Source organism: Ranitomeya imitator, chromosome 4, assembly GCF_032444005.1.
Source record: "Ranitomeya imitator isolate aRanImi1 chromosome 4, aRanImi1.pri, whole genome shotgun sequence".
In the NCBI taxonomy this organism is placed as follows: Eukaryota; Metazoa; Chordata; class Amphibia; order Anura; family Dendrobatidae; genus Ranitomeya; species Ranitomeya imitator.
Genome location: NC_091285.1, coordinates 704,068,024 through 704,092,098, shown reverse-complemented (window position 1 = coordinate 704,092,098; position 24,075 = coordinate 704,068,024).

Below are 24,075 nucleotides of genomic sequence, written 5' to 3'. Positions count from 1 at the left end.
GGGAGATTAATATTGGCCTCTGGGCTTGTGTGCCAGTCCTGAGCGTGCCATCTCTCTCACAAATAGTGGGCCATAGAAAGCCTATTTATTTTTTTGCTTGATTTGGGTTATAAAATCTACCTGAAAAAATCACTACATCAATCAGTGGGAGAAAAATATTGGCCTCCAGGCTTGTGTGCCACTCTTTACTCCTGCCTGTGCCATCTCTCACTCAGTGGGCCATAGAAAGCCTATTTATTTTTTTGCTTGATTTGGGTTATACAATCTACCTGAAAAAATCACTACATCAATCAGTGGGAGAAAAATATTGGCCTCAGGGCTTGTGTGCCACTCTTGACTCCTGTGTGTGCCATCTCTCAGTCAGTGGGCCATAGAAAGCCCTTTTTTTTTTTTTTTTGCTTTATTTGGGTTCTAAATTCTACCTGAAAAAATCAATAAATCAATCAGTGGGAGATTAATATTGGCCTTTGGGCTTGTGTGCCAGTCCTAAGCGTGCCATCTCTCTCTCTCAGATAGTGGGCCATAGAAAGCCTATTTATTATTTTTTTTATTGGGTTTATAAATTTTCCCTGGAACAAAAAAAAAAAAAGTGGGAGATTAATATTGGCCTCTGGGCTTGTGTGCCAGTCCTGAGCGTGCCATCTCTCTCACAAATAGTGGGCCATAGAAAGCCTATTTATTTTTTTGCTTGATTTGGGTTATAAAATCTACCTGAAAAAATCACTACATCAATCAGTGGGAGAAAAATATTGGCCTCTGGGCTTGTGTGCCACTCCTGACTCCTGTGTGCGTCATCTCTCACTCAGTGGGCCATAGAAAGCCTTTTTTTGTTTTATTTGTTTTCTAAATTCTCCCTGAAAAAATCATTTTATTTTATTTGGTTTCTAAATTCTTCCTGAAAAAATCATTTTATTCTATTATTTTTTTTTCCTAAAGTCTCCCTGAAAAAAAAAAAAAAAACAAAACAGTGGGAGATTAATATTGCCCTTTCTGCTTGTGTGCCAGTCTTGACTCCTGGGTGTGCCATCTCTCTCTCTCTCTCCAATTGTGGGCCATAGAAAGCCTATTATTTTTTTAGCTTGATTTGGGTTCCAAAATCTACCTGAAAAAATCACTACATCAATCAGTGGGAGATAAATATTGGCCTCTGGGCTTGTGTGCCACTCCTGACTCCTGTGTGCGTCATCTCTCACTCAGTAGGCCATAGAAAGCCTTTTTTTGTTTTATTTGTTTTCTAAATTCTCCCTGAAAAAATCATTTTATTTTATTTGGTTTCTAAATTCTTCCTGAAAAAATCATTTTATTCTATTATTTTTTTTTCCTAAAGTCTCCCTGAAAAAAAAAAAAAATCAAATCAGTGGGAGATTAATATTTACATTTGTGCTTCAGTGACAGTCCTGCGTGTGTGGCATCTCTCTCATTTGTTGCCACCAACAACAGAGTGTGTAACATTGTGCCTGATTTTCGTTGTGGTCTCACTCACCTGTAAAGGGGTAGCTAAATCATACTGAAGTTATAGCTCACCGTGTAATTTGTGTGACAGCAACAAATACCGTTAGTTTGTTTACGTTTTTAAAACAATGAGGAAGTCTGGTGGAAGAGGTCGTGGCCGGGGGCGTTCATTGTCAGCTGGTAATGAGGGTAGTGGTAGTGGTGGAGCATCAGCTGGTCGTGGGAAAAAAAATATTGCATCTAAGTCTGGAGCTGTGGAGCCAGGTTCGTCGTCTGGCTACACAAGGCCTCGAACGCTCCCTTTTCTGGGAGTAGGAAAACCGCTTTTAAAGCCGGAGCAGCAAGAGCAAGTTTTGGCTTATCTTGCTGACTCAGCCTCTAGCTCTTTTGCCTCCTCTCGTGAAACTGGTAAATGTCAAAGCAGCGCGTCGTTAGTGGATGTTCACGGTCAGGGACAAGTCGCTTCCTTGTCCTCTTCAGCAAAAACAACAACAGAGAAGAATGCAGCAGGCGACACAACGGGTTACTCCATGGAGCTCTTTACACATACCGTCCCTGGCTTAGAAAGTGAAGCAGTTAACAGTCCATGCCCATTACAAGTTGAATCTGACATGGAGTGCACTGATGCACAGCCACAGCCAGACTTCTATGCTGGTCCTTTGACTCAGACCACAACATTGCCCTCGCAGGGTAATGATCAAGAATCAGACCCTGATGAGACTATGTTGCCCCATCACGAACGCTATACCACCGACCGACACGGTGACACAGACGAAGTTGCACACGAGCTTCAAGAAGAGGTAATAGATGACCCAGTTCTTGACCCCGATTGGCAGCCATTGGGGGAACAGGGTGCAGGCAGCAGCAGTTCTGAAGCGGAGGAGGAGGGGCCGCAGCAGGCATCAACATCGCAACAGGTTCCATCTGCCGGGCCCGTATCTTGCCCAAAACGCGTGGCAAAGCCAAAACCTGTTGGAGGACAGCGTGGCCATCCGGTTAAAGCTCAGTCTGCAATGCCTGAAAAGGTATCCGATGCTAGAAAGAGTGCAGTCTGGCATTTTTTTAAACAACATCCAATTGATCAGCGCAAAGTCATCTGTCAAAAATGTTCAACTACCTTAAGCAGAGGACAGAATCTGAAAAGTCTCAATACAAGTTGCATGCATAGACATTTAACCACCATGCATTTGCAAGCCTGGACTAACTACCAAACGTCCCTTAAGGTTGTAGCACCCTCGGCCAATGAAGCTAGTCAGCAACGCAACATCCCTTCCGGCAGTGTAGGGCCACCATTTTCCGCACCACCTGCAGTATCTGTGCAGGTTTCTTTGCCAGGCCAAAGCAGTCAGGGTCAGGGAATCACCAGTTTTGTAGTAGGAAACACTGCATCTAGGGCACCGGCGGCAACAATACCATCTCCCACCGTCTCTCAGTCTGCCATGTCCACCGGCACCCCCGCTAGTTCCACGATCTCCAGCTCTCCAGTCCAGCTCACCCTACATGAGACTATGGTTAGAAAAAGGAAGTACTTAGCCTCGCATCCGCGTACACAGGGTTTGAACGCCCACATAGCTAGACTAATCTCGTTAGAGATGATGCCCTACCGGTTAGTTGAAAGCGAAGCTTTCAAAGCCCTGATGGACTACGCTGTACTACGCTACGAGCTACCCAGTCAACACTTTTTTTCCAGAAAAGCCATCCCAGCCCTCCACCAGCATGTTAAAGAGCGCATCGTCCATGCACTCAGGCAATCTGTGAGCACAAAGGTGCACCTGACAACAGATGCATGGACCAGTAGGCATGGCCAGGGACGTTACGTGTCCATCACGGCACACTGGGTAAATGTGGTGGATGCAGGGTCCACAGGGGACAGCAAGTTTGGGACAGTTCTGCCTAGCCCACGGTCTAGGAAACAGTTGGCTGTAGCCGTTCGCACCCCCTCCTCCTCCTCTTCGTCCTCCTGCAGAAGCGAGAGCTCGTCCACAGACCGCAGTCGCACAACCACTCCATCCGCAGCTGCCACTGTTGCACACCAGGTCTCCCATTATGGGGCAGCTACTGGCAAACGTCAGCAGGCTGTATTGGCTATGAAGTGTTTGGGCGACAACAGACACACCGCGGAAGTTCTGTCCGAGTTCTTGCAGAAAGAAACGCAGTCGTGGCTGGGCACTGTAGATCTTGAGGCAGGCAAGGTAGTGAGTGATAACGGAAGGAATTTCATGGCTGCCATCTCCCTTTCCCAACTGAAACACATTCCTTGCCTGGCTCACACCTTAAACCTGGTGGTGCAGTGCTTCCTGAAAAGTTATCCGGGTTATCCGACCTGCTCCTCAAAGTGCGTGGACTTTGCTCACATATCCGCCGTTCGCCCGTACACTCCACCCGTATGCAGACCTATCAGCGTTCTTTGAACCTTCCCCAGCATCGCCTAATCATAGACGTTGCAACAAGGTGGAACTCAACACTGCACATGCTTCAGAGACTGTGCGAACAGAGGCGGGCTGTTATGTTTTTGTGGGAGGATACACATACACGGGCAGGCAGTAGGATGGCAGACATGGAGTTGTCAGGTGTGCAGTGGTCGAAGATTCAAGACATGTGTCAAGTCCTTCAGTGTTTTGAGGAATGCACACGGCTGGTTAGTGCAGACAACGCCATAATAAGCATGAGCATCCCCCTAATGCGTCTGCTGATGCAAAGTTTGACGCACATAAAGGATCAGGCGTCTGCAGCTGAGTAAAAGGAAAGCCTAGATGACAGTCAGCCATTGTCTGGCCAGGGCAGTGTACAGGACGAGTTAGCGGGCGAAGAGGAGGAGGAGGACGAGGAGGATGATGGGGATGATTATATTTTTAATGAGGAAGCTTTTCCGGGGCCACTGGAAATTGGTGGCGCGGCAAGGCCGGGTTCTGGTTTTTGGAGGGACACAAGTGACGTGGATTTGCCTGAAATTGCCCCTCAACCAAGCACAACCGCAGATTTGAGAACTGGAACTTTGGCCCACATGGCGGATTATGCCTTACGTATAGTGTTGAGCATTCCGATACCGCAAGTATCGGGTATCGGCCGATATTTGCGGTATCGGAATTCCGATACTGAATTCCGATACTTCCCGCGTATCGGATACCGGAATCGGAAGTTCCCAGAATTCAAATTGAACGCAGCAGCCAATGAGGAATGAATGAAAGTGTGGGCACATCCTGTTTAGCATGGTGGGCATGTAAGTACTGGCAAGGCTTGGATTGGCTGCTGAAATGATGTCACTCTGCACTATAAAAAAGCGCTGCCGCCATTTTGCGCTCACTCTGCTGTGATTTCAGTTAGGGACAGGACGCTGTGTTCTAACTGAGGGCCAGTTGAGCTAGCTAATTGCTTTATTTTCCTTTCCAAAGGCTAATTTAGCAAAACGCTGTGTGTTCTTCACTGTTCACCTTGCTCTTGCCTTGCAGCGCTGTTTTAACAGCGTTCTGCAAGGTCTCTGTGTGTGTGTGTGTGTGTGTGCAGCTCACTCTGTAGTCTGTGTGCAGCCATATACCCGGTTGTATTCAGCTCAGGGGGGGTTCACACTGCCTCACACAGTTGTTCTTTTTTGCTCTTAGTGCAGCCTGCTGCACATTTTTTCTCAAATTTCCTATTAGTGTTTTTCCACCAGTCTCCAGCTCTATTGTGGAAAAACACTACATAGGATAACCTAGAGGGGGGTTTTTGGGCCTTGCAGCGCCGTTTACGGCTGTCTGCACGGTCTCCGTGTGAGCCCAGCTCGCCCTGTAGTCTGTGTGCAGCCATAGCCGGTTGGATTCAGCTCAGGGTTCGTTACTGGCTCATACCTTGAGAAAAATTTTCCTTTTTTTCAAATAGTGCAGCCTGTTTAAAATTTGAAAAAAAAAATTCCTATTAGTGTCTTTCCACTCGTATCCAGCTAAATAGTGGAAAAACACTATATAGGATAACCTAGAGGAGGGTTTTTTGGCCTTGCAGCGCCGTTTACGGCTGTCTGCACGGTCTCCGTGTGAGCCCAGCTCGCCCTGTAGTCTGTGTGCAGCCATAGCCGGTTGGATTCAGCTCAGGGTTCGTTACTGGCTCATACCTTGAGAAAAATTTTCCTTTTTTTCAAATAGTGCAGCCTGTTTAAAATTTGAAAAAAAAAAAAATTCCTATTAGTGTCTTTCCACCAGTCTCCAGCTCAATTGTGGAAAAACACTACATAGGATAACCTAGAGGTTTTTTTGGGGGCCTTGCAGCGCCGTTTACGGCTGTCTGCACGGTCTCTGTGTGAGCGCAGCTCGCCCTGTAGTCTGTGTGCAGCCATAGCCGGTTGGATTCAGCTCAGGGTGCGTTACTGCCTCATACCTTGAAAAACAATTTCCTTTTTTTCAAATAGTGCAGCCAGTTTAAAATTTGAAAAAAAAAATTCCTATTAGTGTCTTTCCACTTGTATCCAGCTAAATAGTGGAAAAACACTATATAGGATAACCTAGAGGAGGGTTTCTTGGCCTTGCAGCGCCGTTTACGGCTGTCTGCACGGTCTCCGTGTGATTTAAACTAGCTCTGTAGCCCGATCTGCACCAAAAAAAAGGTTAAGTTCACCAAACACAACTTACACTTGTGTAGGCCACATTTGAAAAATAATAAAGTTTAGTCCACAATTTACAACATTAGTGTTTCTTACACCTGTTAGGAGGAGCATTACAGGAATAAGCACACTAAGGCCTTAGTACTTTTCTGCTTATCTTTATCTGTCAACCAAGATGAAGAGGGCAGGGAGTAAGGCACGTGGGCGTGGGCGCGGAGCAGGGAGAGGAGCAGGGAGAGGACGTGGTGATTCTGTGCCTGCTGCGGGCGCCGGTGACTCGTCGTCACTCAGTTTCAGCAGGGAACAGTCCTTCATGCGCAGCTTTGTCGGAGAGCGCCGTGCACCGCTGCTGCGTGAAGACCAAATTGAAGCCGTTGTCGGGTGGATGGCAGCTAACGCCTCGGCATCGACTTCAGTTAGTGCCACATCCTCTCAGGCACAGAGCACTGGAGAGCAGCCATCTGTCTCTTCACCACCTGCCAAATTGGCCAGGCAGTCAGAGAGCCCAGGACAGGAGCCGTCTCTACTTCTGTTCTCTGAATCTCTTGGCTTGGAAACAGGGGGTCAGCCAAGCAGCATTGGAGAAATGGAAGAAGAGGCAGTGTGCAGTGATGCCCAACACCTTTTTCTCTCTGACTCTGAAGGGGCAGGTGGGCCAGTGCCTCCGGTGACCACAGCGCAGTACGCATCTGATGATGAAACTCAGGTGCCGCTTTCTCGTGCGTACTGTGCTGCTGAGACTACCCAGGAGGAGCAGTTGGTGGCAGAGGGTAGTGGAGATGATGAGGTCCTTGACCCATCGTGGCGTGAGGAACAGGAAGGTGGTGGGAGCAGCTCAGAGGAAGAGCTTCCTCTTACGGGCCAAAGAGGGAGAGGGAGGGGGAAGACTGCGGAGCCTGTAGCCTCCACTTTGGCACCCGTTAGGAGCCTGTCTCTTTCCAAAGCCAAAAAGGGCGCTCCCAAGACTTGCAGTGCCTGGTCCTTTTTTGACACAGTTGCAGATGACATTTGTTTTGTCAAATGCAAGCTGTGTCATCATAAAGTAAAAAGAGGGAAAAATGTCAGCAACCTCAATACCACAAATATGTGGAAACATGTGCGGACCAGGCACGCGGTGGAGTTACAGAAACACACTGAAGATGTAGGCCAACCAACAGCGGCAGCTACCACCTCTTCAGCTCGTGTTGCCTCTTCCTCCAGCTCACGCACAGCTGGTTTGGCTTCCTCCCAGAGACCTTGTGTAATTCCACCCACAGCACCACCTTCCCAGTCATCCTCACACTCCCAGTCTACTCTACAGCCATCGGTAGTACAGGCATGGGAGAAAAGGCGGGCATTCTCGGCCAACCACCCCCGAGCACAGGCTCTGAATGCAGGCATTGCCAAACTGTTGTCCCTGGAAATGCTCTCGTTCAGGCTGGTGGAGACTGACAGCTTCCGTGACTTGATGGCATTGGCAGTCCCACAGTACAAGGTGCCCAGCCGCTTTTACTTCAGCAGGCAGGCTGTCCCTGCCCTGCACAGGCATGTTGAGGCAAACATAAAACATGCGCTACTGAACGCCGTCAGTAGCAAGGTCCACCTCACCACCGATGCGTGGACCAGTCAGCATGGACAGGGGCGATATGTTTCCCTCACTGCCCATTGGGTTAATGTTGTTGAGCCAGGTACAGATCGTGCGAGTGGCGCAGGACGTGTCCTGCCCACTCCAAGGATTGCAGGAATCCAGTCTGTACGCATCGACTCCTCCTCTTACACCAGTTCCTCTGATTCCTCTCTGCAGGATCCGTCACAGTCCACCCCCACATGGACCCGTGAACGTTTACCTATGACCGACATGAGCACAGCCGTGGCCAAACGTCAGCAGGCCGTCTTGAAACTAGTTTCATTGGGGCATCGAAGCCACACAGCGCAGGAGCTCTGGAATGCCATAAAGCAGGAGAGCGATGTGTGGTTACTGCCAGCGAATCTCCAGCCAGGCATGGTAGTGTGTGACAATGGCCGAAATCTGGTGGCAGCTTTGGCCCTTGGCAACCTCACTCACATCCCATGTCTGGCACATGTGCTCAATTTGGTTGTGCAGAGTTTTCTGAGGGACTATCCGGATCTTGATGCCCTGCTGCACAAGGTCCGCCTAGAGTGTGCTCACTTGCGGCGTTCCAGCTTGGCCAGATCCCGCATTGCTGCTCTGCAGCGCCGATTCCGCCTTCCGGAACACCGCATCATATGTGACCTACCTACCCGGTGGAATTCCACGTTACATATGTTGGAGCGGTTGTGTGAGCAGCAGCAAGCAGTTATGGAGTACCAGCTGCATCAGGCGCAAAGAAGTCGCAGTCAGCGCCGATCAGACTTCACAACCACAGAGTGGGCCACTATGAAGGACGTCTGCCAGGTTTTGCGTCCTTTTGATTATTCCACGCGGATGGCAAGTGCAGATGATGCACTAGTCAGCATGACTGTCCCCCTTATCTGCCTGCTTCAGCAAACTTTGCAAGGGTTAAGGGATGATGTGGTGGAAGAGGTGGAGGATGAGGAGTCACCTTTTCCATCAGCTTCTGGAGAGTCAGCGCCACGTGGTTCCTCACAAAGGGGTACGCAGGGGCCAATTTGTGAGGAGGATGAGGAGGAGTCAATGGAGGAGGAAGAGCTCCGTCCAGAGGAGGGAGCGACACAATTGTCCAGTGGTCAGTGTGTACAGCGAGGGTGGGGTGATGACGAGCGGGCAGAGATCATGTCTCAAGCAGGGGACAGCGTTTCTGGGCCGGTTGGCACTCTGCAGCACATGGTGGATTTCATGCTGCAGTGCCTGAGAAACGACCGCCGCATCGACCACATTCTCAACATGCCTGATTATTGAGTGTTCACCCTCCTCGATCCTCGCTACCGGGACAACGTCCAAAACCTCATCCCTGCGTTGACCCGGGAGCGTAAATTGCGGGAGTACCACGACACACTGGTGAATTCCATCATCTTCTCCTGTCCAACTGAGAGGAGTGCTGCTAGTGCTTTACAAAGCAGCTCAGTGCGTCGAGGCAGTGGGGGAGGCTCTGCCCAAAGAGGGAGCAGAAGCAGTGCCTCTGCCCAAGGCAAGCCCAGTATGGCACAACTCTGGCACACTTTTGTGTGCCCGCCCCAAATGTCTACACCATCACCGGCGGCTCCAGTCAGCAGGAGGCAACGGTTCCGTCAGATGGTGACAGACTACATGGCTTGCCCTCTTACTGTACTCCCAGACGGCTCTTCCCCGTTCAAGTTTTGGGTCTCTAAGCTGGATACATGGCCAGAGCTAAGCCAGTATGCATTGGAGGTGCTGGCTTGCCCTGCGGCTAGTGTCTTATCGGAACGTGTCTTTAGTGCCGCAGGTGGTGTACTAACAGACCGTCGCATGCGACTATCCTCCGATAACGTTGACCGGCTTACTTTCCTGAAAATGAACCAGGCCTGGATCTCGCAGGAATTTGCCACTCCTCTGCCTGATTAAGTAATTGGGTGTCATCCAGGTCTCCTGCTGTGTTCATCTTTCTACCACCTGAACTGCTATTCCTGGGCTCCAACACCGCCAGTTGCGGCTCAGAAGTGCAGGCTGCACAGTAAAAACATACGACCCAGTGTTATTGGGTTTCAGTAACGTCAGCTGATCCCCAGCTGTGTAGCCGGCAATGTGTCCTGCGACCGCCACGCTGGCACAACAACCTAAATGTAAGGGAACCTGTCCCCCCCCCCCCCCCGTCGTTTGTTACTGAAAGAGCCATCTTGTGCAGCAGTAATGCTGCACAAGGAAAAGGTAGCTCTTTTTTTTTAGCTCTTTGCACACGCAGAACTTAACACTTATAAAATGTGTTCACTGATACCGTTATACCGTCCCGGAGCTGGGACTTTCCTTCGTAATGTGACGCAGCACAGCCGTCATTCCTACCCCCTTGGTGCCATGCGCTGCCTCCTCAGCGTTGTTTTAAGCTGTCACGGAGCCTGCGCTGTTCTGTTATCCCTTGGGCATGCCCTATTTGCGCTGCCTGTCTTCTGACATAATTTGGTGTCAGGCTGGCTGCGCCTGTGCGGCCGCGGTGCCCGAGATCCCGCCTCGCAGTGTCTTCTGATTGAGTCACACTGCGGGCCTGGGATCCATGGGCATGCGCAGTGCATATCTTCCCCTCGGGCTCTCGCTCATTTCCCTCCGCCTTCTTTAGACTGTGCGCCGTCAGCTGATCCCTAGCATGCCACGGCCGTGACACCGCACAGTCTGAAGAAGAGGGAAGGAGGGGAGTGAGAGTCGAGGTTATGCACTGTGCATGCCCATGGTTCCAAGGCCCGCAGTGGGATTACGTTAGATGAGACTGCGAGGTGGGATCTGGAGCAGCGTGGACGCACAGGCACTGACAGCCTGACACCAAATTATGTCAGAAGACAGGCAGCGCTAATTGGGCATGGCCAAGGGCTAACAGAACAGCGCAGGCTCCGTGGCAGCTTAAAACAACGCTGAGGAGGCAGCGCACGGCATCAAGGGGATAGGAATGACAGCTGTGCTGTGTCCCATTACGAAGGAAATTCGCACCTCCGGAACGGTTTAACGGTATAAAGGGACACATTTTTAGTGTTTACTTCGGTGTTTGCAAGGAGCATAATTAAAAGAGCAACCTTTTCCTTTTGCATCCTTAGTGCTGCACAACATGGCTCTTTCAGCTACAAACGTCTTGGGGGGGGGGGGTTAAAGGTTTCCTTTCAACTTGCTCCAATCAGGCTTCGGCCTACACTCTGTTCCTCTGCTCCTCCTGCTGTCCCTGGGCTCTAACACCGCCAGTTGGTGCCTGGAAGTGCTGTGTGCACAGTCAACAGTCGCTCCTCTGTTATTGGGGTTCAGTAACGTCAGCTGATCCCCAGCTGTGTGTGCGGCAATACCTCCAATCTGCTCCTCCTGCTGTCCCTGGGCTCTAACACCGCCAGTTGGTGCCTGGAAGTGCTGTGTGCACAGTCAACAGTCGCTCCTCTGTTATTGGGGTTCAGTAACGTCAGCTGATCCCCAGCTGTGTGTGCGGCAATACCTCCAATCTGCTCCTCCTGCTGTCCCTGGGCTCTAACACCGCCAGTTGGTGCCTGGAAGTGCTGTGTGCACAGTCAACAGTCGCTCCTCTGTTATTGGGGTTCAGTAACGTCAGCTGATCCCCAGCTGTGTATCCGGCAACGTGTCATGCGACCGCCACGCTGGCACAACTAAAATGTAAGGGGACCTGTCCCCCCCCCCCCCCCTAGGCGTTTGTTACTGAAAGAGCCACCATGTGCAGCACTAATACTGCACAAGGGAAAGGTCGCTCTTGAAATTATGCTCCTTGCAAACGCTGAACTACACACTCATGTAATGTGTCCCCTCACACCGTCCAACCGTCCCGGAGGTGGGACTTTCCTTTGTAATGTGACGCAGCACAGCCGTCATTGCTACCCCCTTGGCACCGTGCGCTGCCTCCTTAGCGTTGTTTGATTCCGTCATGGACCCTGCGCTGTTATGTTATCCCTTGGCCATGCACAGTTTGCGCTGCCCGTCCTCTGACATCATTTGTTGTCGTCCTGGCTGCGCCTGTGCGTCCACGCTGCCCGAAATCACACCTCGCAGTGTCGTCTAATGTGATCCCACAGTGGGCCTGGTATCCATGGCCATGCGCAGTGCATATACTAGCCTCTCACTCCCCTTCTTCACGCTTCTTCAGACTAGGCGGCGTCAGCTGATCCCTAATAGCATGCCACGGCCGTGACGCCGCACAGTCTGAAGAAGCAGGAAGGAGGTGAGTGAGAGGCGATGATATGCACTGCGCATGCCCATGGATCCCTGGCCCGCAGTGGGACTACATTAGATGACACTGCAAGGTTGGATCTCGGGCAGCTTGGACGCACAGGCACTGCCAGCCTGACACCTACATGATGTCAGAAGACGGGCACCGCTAACTGTGCATGGCCAAGGGATAACATTACAGTGCGGGCTCCGTGACAGAACCAAACAACGTTGAGGAGGTGGTGCCCGGCACCAAGGGGGTTGGAATGACGGCTGTGCTGTGTCACATTACAAAGGAAAGTCCCACTTCCGGGATGGTTTGACGGTGTGAGGGGACACATTATATGAGTGTGTACTTCAGCGTTTGCAAGGAGCATAATTTTCGGAGCCACCATTTTCCATGTGCAGTATTACTGCTGTACAAGTAGGCTCTTTCAGCAACAAATGCCTGGGGGGGGGGGTTAAAGGTTCCCTTTCAACTTGCTCCACTGCAGGCTTCGGCCTACACTCTGCTCCTCTTTGATTCCCTGGGTTTCAACACTGTCAGTTGCCACCTGGAAGTGTTGTCTACACAGAAAAAAACACTAGGTGATGTGTCAGTGGGGTTCAGCACCGCCAGCTGTTCCCCTGCTGTGTAGTCGGCAACGTGTCCAGCACAAGCCACGCTGGCACAACAGAACAAAAGCTGCCACCAGTGCAGGCTTCGGCCTACACTCTGCTCCTCTCCTCCTCCTGCTGACCCTGGGCTCAAACACCGCTAGTTTTTGCCCGGAAGTGCTAGCTGCACAGAGAAAAACACCAGCCAATGTGTTAGTGGGGTTCAGCAACGCCAGCTGTTCCCCTGCTGTGTAGCCGGCAACGTGACCTGCAAACGCCATGCAGGCACAGGAACTGAAATTAAAAGGGAACCTGGCCCCACCCCCCCAGGTGTTTCTATGTATAACAGCCACCTAGTACAGCAGTACTGCTGCATTTGTACAAGGTGGCTGACTTTTTCTCCTTGCCCACGTGGAACTCAACACGTACAAAATGTGTCTCATTGAGACCATTCCACTGTCCCTGAGGTGTGACTTTCCTTTGTAATGATACGCAGCACCCCCCTTGGTAGCGTTTCCCGTCTTTTGTCATCATGGTTAGCTGGCTGCGCCTGTGCATCTCCCCTGCTCGAAACAACGGCCCTCGGTGTCTTATTTTTTTGGACAGCGAGGGTGTGATTGATGGGCATGTGCAGTGCATATGTTTGCCTGTGTTCACTCATCTCCTTCCGCCTTCTTCAGACTGGGTGTCCTCATGGCCGCGGCAGGCGATAAGGGATCAGATGAGGCCGCCCAGTCTGAAGCAGGTGTAAGGACATGTGTGAGCGGCAAACATATTTAGTGCACCAGGGCACGAATCCCAGCACCGCAGTGTGATTTTTTAAAAACACACTGTGGGTCTGGGATTCATGTCCATCGCTAACCGCAACGGCCGACATGAAATGAGGTCAGAAGACAGGAAGCGCTCACAGCGCATGGCCAAGGGATCACAATAGCGCAGACTCCTGTACAGCAAATAACAACGCTCAGGAATCTGCGCCCAGTACCTAGGTGCAAATTTTGACACCTGTGCTGCGTCTCGTTAAAAAGACAAGTCACGCCTCCACAACTGTTTGACAGTATAATGGGCTAAATAGTGTACGTGTTTTAGTCAGCGTGTGCAAGGAGCAAAACAAATAGAGCAACCTTTTACTTGTGCAGCATTAATGCTGCACAAGGTGTGGCTCTTGTACCTTGCAACACCTGAGGGGGGGGTTAAAGGTAACCTTTGAAATTGGTTCAACTAGGCTTCGGCCTACACTTTGCTCCTCTCCTCCTCCTCCTGCTGACCCTGGGCTCTAACACCGCTAGTTTTTGCCCGGACATGCAATCTGCACAGAGAAAAACACCAGTCAATGTGTCAGTGGGGTTCAGCAACGCCAGCTGTTCCCCTGCTGTGTAGCTTGCAACGTGACCTGCAAACGCCACGCAGGCACATGAACTGAAATTGAAGGGAGCCTGCCCCCCACCCCCCCAGGTGTTTCTATGTATAACAGCCACCTTGTACAGCAGTACTGCTGCATTTGTACAAGGTGGCTGACTTTTTCTCCTTGCACACGTGGAACTCAACAAGTACAAAATGTGTCTCATTACAGACCATTACAATGTCCCTGAGGTGTGACTTTCCTTTTTAATGACACGCAGCACCCCCATTGTTAGCGCTGCCCGTCTCCTGACATCATTGGTTGGCTGGCTGTGCCTGTGCGTCCCCCCTGCCCGACACAACGCCCCCCGTTGTCTCATATATTTTGACTGCGAGGGTGTGATTGATGGGCACGAGCAGTGCATATGTTCCCCTGTTTTCACTCCCCTCCTTCCGCCTTCTTCTGACTGTGCGGCCTCATGGCCGCGGCATGCGATAAGGGATCAGCTGAGGCCGCCCAGTCTGAAGCAGGTGTAAGGACATGTGTGAGCGGCGAACATATTTACTGCACAAGGCCACGAATCCCAGCACCGCAGTGTGACTTTAGGAAAAGCCACTGTGGGTCTGGGATTTATGGCCATCGTTAACCGCACCGGCCAACATGAAATGAGGTCATGAGACGGCCTGCACTAACAGGGTATTGCCAAGGGATAACACAAGAGCGCAGTTTCCTGTACTGCAAATAACAACGGTAAGGAATCTGCGCACAGCACCTAGGTGTAAATTTGTACACCTGTGCTGCGTCTCCTTAAAAAGACTAGTAGTCACGCCTCCACTACTGTTTGACAGTATAATGGGCTAAATAGTGTACGTGTTTAATTCAGCGTGTGCAAGGAGCAAAATTAAATAGAGCAACCTTTGACTTGTGCATCATTAATGCTGTTCAAGGTGTGGCTCTTGTACCTTGCAACACCTGAGGGGGGGGTTAAAGGTAACCTTTGAAATTGGTTCAACTAGGCTTCGGCCTACACTCTGCTCCTCTACTCCTCCTGCTGACCCTGGGCTCAAACACCGCTAGTTTTTGCCCGGAAATGCTAGCTGCACAGAGAAAAACACCAGCCAATGTGTTAGTGGGGTTCAGCACCGCCAGCTGTTCCCCTGCTGTGTAGTCGGCAACGTGTCCAGCACAAGCCACGCTGGCACAACAGAACAAAAGCTGCCACCAGTGCAGGCTTCGGCCTACACTTTGCTCCTCTCCTCCTCCTGCTGACCCTGGGCTCAAACAACGCCAGTTTCTGCCCGGACATGCTAGCTGCACAGAGAAAAACACCAGCCAATGTGTTAGTGGGGTTCAGCACCGCCTGCTGTTCCCCCGCTGTGTAGCCGGCATCGTGTCCAGCACAAGCCACGCTGGCACAACCGACCAAAAGCTGCCACCAGTGCAGGCTTCGGCCTACACTTTGCTCCTCTCCTCCTCCTCCTGCTGACCCTGGGCTCTAACACCGCTAGTTTTTGCCCGGACATGCAATCTGCACAGAGAAAAACACCAGTCAATGTGTCAGTGGGGTTCAGCAACGCCAGCTGTTCCCCTGCTGTGTAGCTTGCAACGTGACCTGCAAACGCCACGCAGGCACATGAACTGAAATTGAAGGGAGCCTGCCCCCCACCCACAGGTGTTTCTATGTATATCAGCCACCTTGTACAGCAGTACTGCTGCATTTGTACAAGGTGGCTGACTTTTTCTCCTTGCCCACGTGGAACTCAACACGTACAAAATGTGTCTCATTAGAGACCATTACAATGTCCCTGAGGTGTGACTTTCCTTTGTAATGACACGCAGCACCACCCTTGTTAGCGCTGCCCGTCTTTTGACATCATTGGTTAGCTGGCTGCGCCTGTGCATCTCCCCTGCTCGAAACAACGGCCCTCGGTGTCTTATTTTTTTGGACAGCGAGGGTGTGATTGATGGGCATGTGCAGTGCATATGTTTGCCTGTGTTCACTCATCTCCTTCCGCCTTCTTCAGACTGGGTGTCCTCATGGCCGCGGCAGGCGATAAGGGATCAGATGAGGCCGCCCAGTCTGAAGCAGGTGTAAGGACATGTGTGAGCGGCAAACATATTTAGTGCACCAGGGCACGAATCCCAGCACCGCAGTGTGATTTTTTAAAAACACACTGTGGGTCTGGGATTCATGTCCATCGCTAACCGCAACGGCCGACATGAAATGAGGTCAGAAGACAGGAAGCGCTCACAGCGCATGGCCAAGGGATCACAATAGCGCAGACTCCTGTACAGCAAATAACAACGCTCAGGAATCTGCGCCCAGTACCTAGGTGCAAATTTTGACACCTGTGCTGCGTCTCGTTAAAAAGACAAGTCACGCCTCCACAACTGTTTGACAGTATAATGGGCTAAATAGTGTACGTGTTTTAGTCAGCGTGTGCAAGGAGCAAAACAAATAGAGCAACCTTTTACTTGTGCAGCATTAATGCTGCACAAGGTGTGGCTCTTGTACCTTGCAACACCTGAGGGGGGGGTTAAAGGTAACCTTTGAAATTGGTTCAACTAGGCTTCGGCCTACACTCTGCTCCTCTACTCCTCCTGCTGACCCTGGGCTCAAACACCGCTAGTTTTTGCCCGGAAATGCTAGCTGCACAGAGAAAAACACCAGCCAATGTGTTAGTGGGGTTCAGCACCGCCAGCTGTTCCCCTGCTGTGTAGTCGGCAACGTGTCCAGCACAAGCCACGCTGGCACAACAGAACAAAAGCTGCCACCAGTGCAGGCTTCGGCCTACACTTTGCTCCTCTCCTCCTCCTGCTGACCCTGGGCTCAAACAACGCCAGTTTCTGCCCGGACATGCTAGCTGCACAGAGAAAAACACCAGCCAATGTGTTAGTGGGGTTCAGCACCGCCAGCTGTTCCCCCGCTGTGTAGCCGGCATCGTGTCCAGCACAAGCCACGCTGGCACAACCGACCAAAAGCTGCCACCAGTGCAGGCTTCGTCCTACACTTTGCTCCTCTCCTCCTCCTCCTGCTGACCCTGGGCTCTAACACCGCTAGTTTTTGCCCGGACATGCAATCTGCACAGAGAAAAACACCAGTCAATGTGTCAGTGGGGTTCAGCAACGCCAGCTGTTCCCCTGCTGTGTAGCTTGCAACGTGACCTGCAAACGCCACGCAGGCACATGAACTGAAATTGAAGGGAGCCTGCCCCCCACCCCCCCAGGTGTTTCTATGTATAACAGCCACCTTGTACAGCAGTACTGCTGCATTTGTACAAGGTGGCTGACTTTTTCTCCTTGCACACGTGGAACTCAACAAGTACAAAATGTGTCTCATTACAGACCATTACAATGTCCCTGAGGTGTGACTTTCCTTTTTAATGACACGCAGCACCCCCATTGTTAGCGCTGCCCGTCTCCTGACATCATTGGTTGGCTGGCTGTGCCTGTGCGTCCCCCCTGCCCGACACAACGCCCCCCGTTGTCTCATATATTTTGACTGCGAGGGTGTGATTGATGGGCACGAGCAGTGCATATGTTCCCCTGTTTTCACTCCCCTCCTTCCGCCTTCTTCTGACTGTGCGGCCTCATGGCCGCGGCATGCGATAAGGGATCAGCTGAGGCCGCCCAGTCTGAAGCAGGTGTAAGGACATGTGTGAGCGGCGAACATATTTACTGCACAAGGCCACGAATCCCAGCACCGCAGTGTGACTTTAGGAAAAGCCACTGTGGGTCTGGGATTTATGGCCATCGTTAACCGCACCGGCCAACATGAAATGAGGTCATGAGACGGCCTGCACTAACAGGGTATTGCCAAGGGATAACACAAGAGCGCAGTTTCCTGTACTGCAAATAACAACGGTAAGGAATCTGCGCACAGCACCTAGGTGTAAATTTGTACACCTGTGCTGCGTCTCCTTAAAAAGACTAGTAGTCACGCCTCCACTACTGTTTGACAGTATAATGGGCTAAATAGTGTACGTGTTTAATTCAGCGTGTGCAAGGAGCAAAATTAAATAGAGCAACCTTTGACTTGTGCATCATTAATGCTGTTCAAGGTGTGGCTCTTGTACCTTGCAACACCTGAGGGGGGGGTTAAAGGTAACCTTTGAAATTGGTTCAACTAGGCTTCGGCCTACACTCTGCTCCTCTACTCCTCCTGCTGACCCTGGGCTCAAACACCGCTAGTTTTTGCCCGGAAATGCTAGCTGCACAGAGAAAAACACCAGCCAATGTGTTAGTGGGGTTCAGCACCGCCAGCTGTTCCCCTGCTGTGTAGTCGGCAACGTGTCCAGCACAAGCCACGCTGGCACAACAGAACAAAAGCTGCCACCAGTGCAGGCTTCGGCCTACACTTTGCTCCTCTCCTCCTCCTGCTGACCCTGGGCTCAAACAACGCCAGTTTCTGCCCGGACATGCTAGCTGCACAGAGAAAAACACCAGCCAATGTGTTAGTGGGGTTCAGCACCGCCAGCTGTTCCCCTGCTGTGCAGCTTGCAACGTGACCTGCAAACGCCACGCAGGCACATGAACTGAAATTGAAGGGAGCCTGGCCCCCACCCCCAGGTGTTTCTATGTATAACAGCCACCTTGTACAGCAGTACTGCTGCATTTGTACAAGGTGGCTGATGTTTTCTCCTTGCCCACGTGGAACTCAACACGTACAAAATGTGTCTCTTTGAGACCATTCCACTGTCCCTGAGGTGTGACTTTCCTTTCTAATGATACGCAGCACCCCCCTTGGTAGCGCTTCCCGTCTTCTGACATCATTGGTTGGCTACTTGCGCCTGTTCGTCCGCCCTGCCTGAATAAAATGCTCCTCGTTGTCTTAATTATTTTGACTGCGAGGGTGTGATTGATGGGCACGAGCAGTGCATATCTTCGCCTGTCTTAACTCATCTCCTTCCGCCTTCTTCAGACTGTGCAGCCTCATGGCCGCGGCATGCGAGAAGGGATCAGCAGAGGCCGCCCAGTCTGAAGCAGGTGTAAGGACGTGTGTGAGCGGCCAAAATATTTACTGCTCAAGGCCACGAATCCCAGCACCGCAGTGTGGCTTTATGAAAAGACACTGTGGGTCTGGGATTTATGGCCATCGTTAACCGCACCGGCCAACATGAAATGAGGTCATAAGATGGGCAGCGCTAACAGGGCATTGCCAAGGGATAACACAAGAGCGCAGACTCCTGTACAGCAAATAACAACGCTCAGGAAGCTGCGCCAAGCACCAAGGCGTTATTTTGGACACCTGTGCTGCGTCTCATCAAAAAACCAAGTCACGCATCCACTACAGTTTGACTGTAGAATGGGGTAAATTGTGTATGTCTTTCATTCAGCGTGTGCAAGTAGACAAATTAATAGAGCAACCTTTCACTTGTGCAGCATTAATACTGCACAAGGTGTGTCTCTTGTACTTTGTAACACCTGAGGGGGGGGTTAAAGGTTTCCTTTGAAATTGGTTCAACTAGGCTTCGGCCTACACTCTGCTCCTCTCCTCCTCCTCCTGCTTCAACACGGGCTCTAACATCGCTAGTTTTTGCCCGCAAGTGCTAGCTGCACAGATAAAAACACACGCCATTGTGTTAGTGGGGTTCAGCAACGCCAGCTGTTCCCCCAGTGTGTAGCCGGCAAAGTGTCCTGCAAACGCAACGCAGACACAAAGCTGCCTCCAGTGCAGGCTTCGGCCTACACTCATCTCCCCCTGCTTACCCTTTGCTCCAACACCGCTAGTTGGGGCTCTAGGAAGACAATCTTTAATAGGCAAGGCAACGCATCCGGGTTCCAGCACCGCCAGCTGGTTCTCGGCAGTGTTCTTGTCACAGGTACTCCCTCGTGCCAAGCCTGGTTTCAGCACCGTCAGCTGTTTCCGGGTTGTGTCAACTTCACTGAGACGCCTATGCTTGCCCCGTCGTGGGGCGGTCGAGTTAGCCAACTCCAGGGTGCCTCCAGTTTAGGAGCTTCCTATGTGGGCTGCGTGAACTGGTAGTCAAGGCTGGTTCTGTAGTGCCAGTAGGCCCAGCTCCCCCTGTAGGACTGTTGGGGTTCGGTAACTGCGGCTGCCTCGCGGCCTAGCTGTTCTCTCCTCTCCTGTGGGCCTTGGGGTCCACCACCTGGTTCCAGCACCGTCAGCTGGTTCCGGGCCGAGCCTTTGGCTTAGGTGCCTCCTCCTGGGTATCCGAGTTCCGCCAACGCCAGGCGGTCCTTGGTAGTGCTTTTAAGCGCGGGCACCTACAGCTTAGCAACCGGGTTCCAGCACCGTCAGCTGGTCCTCGGTCGTGCCATTGGCTCTTGCACACTGGGGCAACGCATCCGGGTTCCAGCACCGCCAGCTGGTTCTCGGCAGTGTTCTTGTCACAGGTACTCCCTCGTGCCAAGCCTGGTTTCAGCACCGTCAGCTGTTTCCGGGTTGTGTCAACTTCACTGAGACGCCTATGCTTGCCCCGTCGTGGGGCGGTCGAGTTAGCCAACTCCAGGGTGCCTCCAGTTTAGGAGCTTCCTATGTGGGCTGCGTGAACTGGTAGTCAAGGCTGGTTCTGTAGTGCCAGTAGGCCCAGCTCCCCCTGTAGGACTGTTGGGGTTCGGTAACTGCGGCTGCCTCGCGGCCTAGCTGTTCTCTCCTCTCCTGTGGGCCTTGGGGTCCACCACCTGGTTCCAGCACCGTCAGCTGGTTCCGGGCCGAGCCTTTGGCTTAGGTGCCTCCTCCTGGGTATCCGAGTTCCGCCAACGCCAGGCGGTCCTTGGTAGTGCTTTTAAGCGCGGGCACCTACAGCTTAGCAACCGGGTTCCAGCACCGTCAGCTGGTCCTCGGTCGTGCCATTGGCTCTTGCACACTGGGGCAACGCATCCGGGTTCCAGCACCGCCAGCTGGTTCTCGGCAGTGTTCTTGTCACAGGTACTCCCTCGTGCCAAGCCTGGTTTCAGCACCGTCAGCTGTTTCCGGGTTGTGTCAACTTCACTGAGACGCCTATGCTTGCCCCGTCGTGGGGCGGTCGAGTTAGCCAACTCCAGGGTGCCTCCAGTTTAGGAGCTTCCTATGTGGGCTGCGTGAACTGGTAGTCAAGGCTGGTTCTGTAGTGCCAGTAGGCCCAGCTCCCCCTGTAGGACTGTTGGGGTTCGGTAACTGCGGCTGCCTCGCGGCCTAGCTGTTCTCTCCTCTCCTGTGGGCCTTGGGGTCCACCACCTGGTTCCAGCACCGTCAGCTGGTTCCGGGCCGAGCCTTTGGCTTAGGTGCCTCCTCCTGGGTATCCGAGTTCCGCCAACGCCAGGCGGTCCTTGGTAGTGCTTTTAAGCGCGGGCACCTACAGCTTAGCAACCGGGTTCCAGCACCGTCAGCTGGTCCTCGGTCGTGCCATTGGCTCTTGCACACTGGGGCAACGCATCCGGGTTCCAGCACCGCCAGCTGGTTCTCGGCAGTGTTCTTGTCACAGGTACTCCCTCGTGCCAAGCCTGGTTTCAGCACCGTCAGCTGTTTCCGGGTTGTGTCAACTTCACTGAGACGCCTATGCTTGCCCCGTCGTGGGGCGGTCGAGTTAGCCAACTCCAGGGTGCCTCCAGTTTAGGAGCTTCCTATGTGGGCTGCGTGAACTGGTAGTCAAGGCTGGTTCTGTAGTGCCAGTAGGCCCAGCTCCCCTTGTAGGACTGTTGGGGTTCGGTAACTGCGGCTGCCTCGCGGCCTAGCTGTTCTCTCCTCTCCTGTGGGCCTTGGGGTCCACCACCTGGTTCCAGCACCGTCAGCTGGTTCCGGGCCGAGCCTTTGGCTTAGGTGCCTCCTCCTGGGTATCCGAGTTCCGCCAACGCCAGGCGGTCCTTGGTAGTGCTTTTAAGCGCGGGCACCTACAGCTTAGCAACCGGGTTCCAGCACCGTCAGCTGGTCCTCGGTCGTGCCATTGGCTCTTGCACACTGGGGCAACGCATCCGGGTTCCAGCACCGCCAGCTGGTTCTCGGCAGTGTTCTTGTCACAGGTACTCCCTCGTGCCAAGCCTGGTTTCAGCACCGTCAGCTGTTTCCGGGTTGTGTCAACTTCACTGAGACGCCTATGCTTGCCCCGTCGTGGGGCGGTCGAGTTAGCCAACTCCAGGGTGCCTCCAGTTTAGGAGCTTCCTATGTGGGCTGCGTGAACTGGTAGTCAAGGCTGGTTCTGTAGTGCCAGTAGGCCCAGCTCCCCCTGTAGGACTGTTGGGGTTCGGTAACTGCGGCTGCCTCGCGGCCTAGCTGTTCTCTCCTCTCCTGTGGGCCTTGGGGTCCACCACCTGGTTCCAGCACCGTCAGCTGGTTCCGGGCCGAGCCTTTGGCTTAGGTGCCTCCTCCTGGGTATCCGAGTTCCGCCAACGCCAGGCGGTCCTTGGTAGTGCTTTTAAGCGCGGGCACCTACAGCTTAGTAACCGGGTTCCAGCACCGTCAGCTGGTCCTCGGTCGTGCCATTGGCTCTTGCACACTGGGGCAACGCATCCGGGTTCCAGCACCGCCAGCTGGTTCTCGGCAGTGTTCTTGTCACAGGTACTCCCTCGTGCCAAGCCTGGTTTCAGCACCGTCAGCTGTTTCCGGGTTGTGTCAACTTCACTGAGACGCCTATGCTTGCCCCGTCGTGGGGCGGTCGAGTTAGCCAACTCCAGGGTGCCTCCAGTTTAGGAGCTTCCTATGTGGGCTGCGTGAACTGGTAGTCAAGGCTGGTTCTGTAGTGCCAGTAGGCCCAGCTCCCCCTGTAGGACTGTTGGGGTTCGGTAACTGCGGCTGCCTCGCGGCCTAGCTGTTCTCTCCTCTCCTGTGGGCCTTGGGGTCCACCACCTGGTTCCAGCACCGTCAGCTGGTTCCGGGCCGAGCCTTTGGCTTAGGTGCCTCCTCCTGGGTATCCGAGTTCCGCCAACGCCAGGCGGTCCTTGGTAGTGCTTTTAAGCGCGGGCACCTACAGCTTAGCAACCGGGTTCCAGCACCGTCAGCTGGTCCTCGGTCGTGCCATTGGCTCTTGCACACTGGGGCAACGCATCCGGGTTCCAGCACCGCCAGCTGGTTCTCGGCAGTGTTCTTGTCACAGGTACTCCCTCGTGCCAAGCCTGGTTTCAGCACCGTCAGCTGTTTCCGGGTTGTGTCAACTTCACTGAGACGCCTATGCTTGCCCCGTCGTGGGGCGGTCGAGTTAGCCAACTCCAGGGTGCCTCCAGTTTAGGAGCTTCCTATGTGGGCTGCGTGAACTGGTAGTCAAGGCTGGTTCTGTAGTGCCAGTAGGCCCAGCTCCCCCTGTAGGACTGTTGGGGTTCGGTAACTGCGGCTGCCTCGCGGCCTAGCTGTTCTCTCCTCTCCTGTGGGCCTTGGGGTCCACCACCTGGTTCCAGCACCGTCAGCTGGTTCCGGGCCGAGCCTTTGGCTTAGGTGCCTCCTCCTGGGTATCCGAGTTCCGCCAACGCCAGGCGGTCCTTGGTAGTGCTTTTAAGCGCGGGCACCTACAGCTTAGCAACCGGGTTCCAGCACCGTCAGCTGGTCCTCGGTCGTGCCATTGGCTCTTGCACACTGGGGCAACGCATCCGGGTTCCAGCACCGCCAGCTGGTTCTCGGCAGTGTTCTTGTCACAGGTACTCCCTCGTGCCAAGCCTGGTTTCAGCACCGTCAGCTGTTTCCGGGTTGTGTCAACTTCACTGAGACGCCTATGCTTGCCCCGTCGTGGGGCGGTCGAGTTAGCCAACTCCAGGGTGCCTCCAGTTTAGGAGCTTCCTATGTGGGCTGCGTGAACTGGTAGTCAAGGCTGGTTCTGTAGTGCCAGTAGGCCCAGCTCCCCCTGTAGGACTGTTGGGGTTCGGTAACTGCGGCTGCCTCGCGGCCTAGCTGTTCTCTCCTCTCCTGTGGGCCTTGGGGTCCACCACCTGGTTCCAGCACCGTCAGCTGGTTCCGGGCCGAGCCTTTGGCTTAGGTGCCTCCTCCTGGGTATCCGAGTTCCGCCAACGCCAGGCGGTCCTTGGTAGTGCTTTTAAGCGCGGGCACCTACAGCTTAGCAACCGGGTTCCAGCACCGTCAGCTGGTCCTCGGTCGTGCCATTGGCTCTTGCACACTGGGGCAACGCATCCGGGTTCCAGCACCGCCAGCTGGTTCTCGGCAGTGTTCTTGTCACAGGTACTCCCTCGTGCCAAGCCTGGTTTCAGCACCGTCAGCTGTTTCCGGGTTGTGTCAACTTCACTGAGACGCCTATGCTTGCCCCGTCGTGGGGCGGTCGAGTTAGCCAACTCCAGGGTGCCTCCAGTTTAGGAGCTTCCTATGTGGGCTGCGTGAACTGGTAGTCAAGGCTGGTTCTGTAGTGCCAGTAGGCCCAGCTCCCCCTGTAGGACTGTTGGGGTTCGGTAACTGCGGCTGCCTCGCGG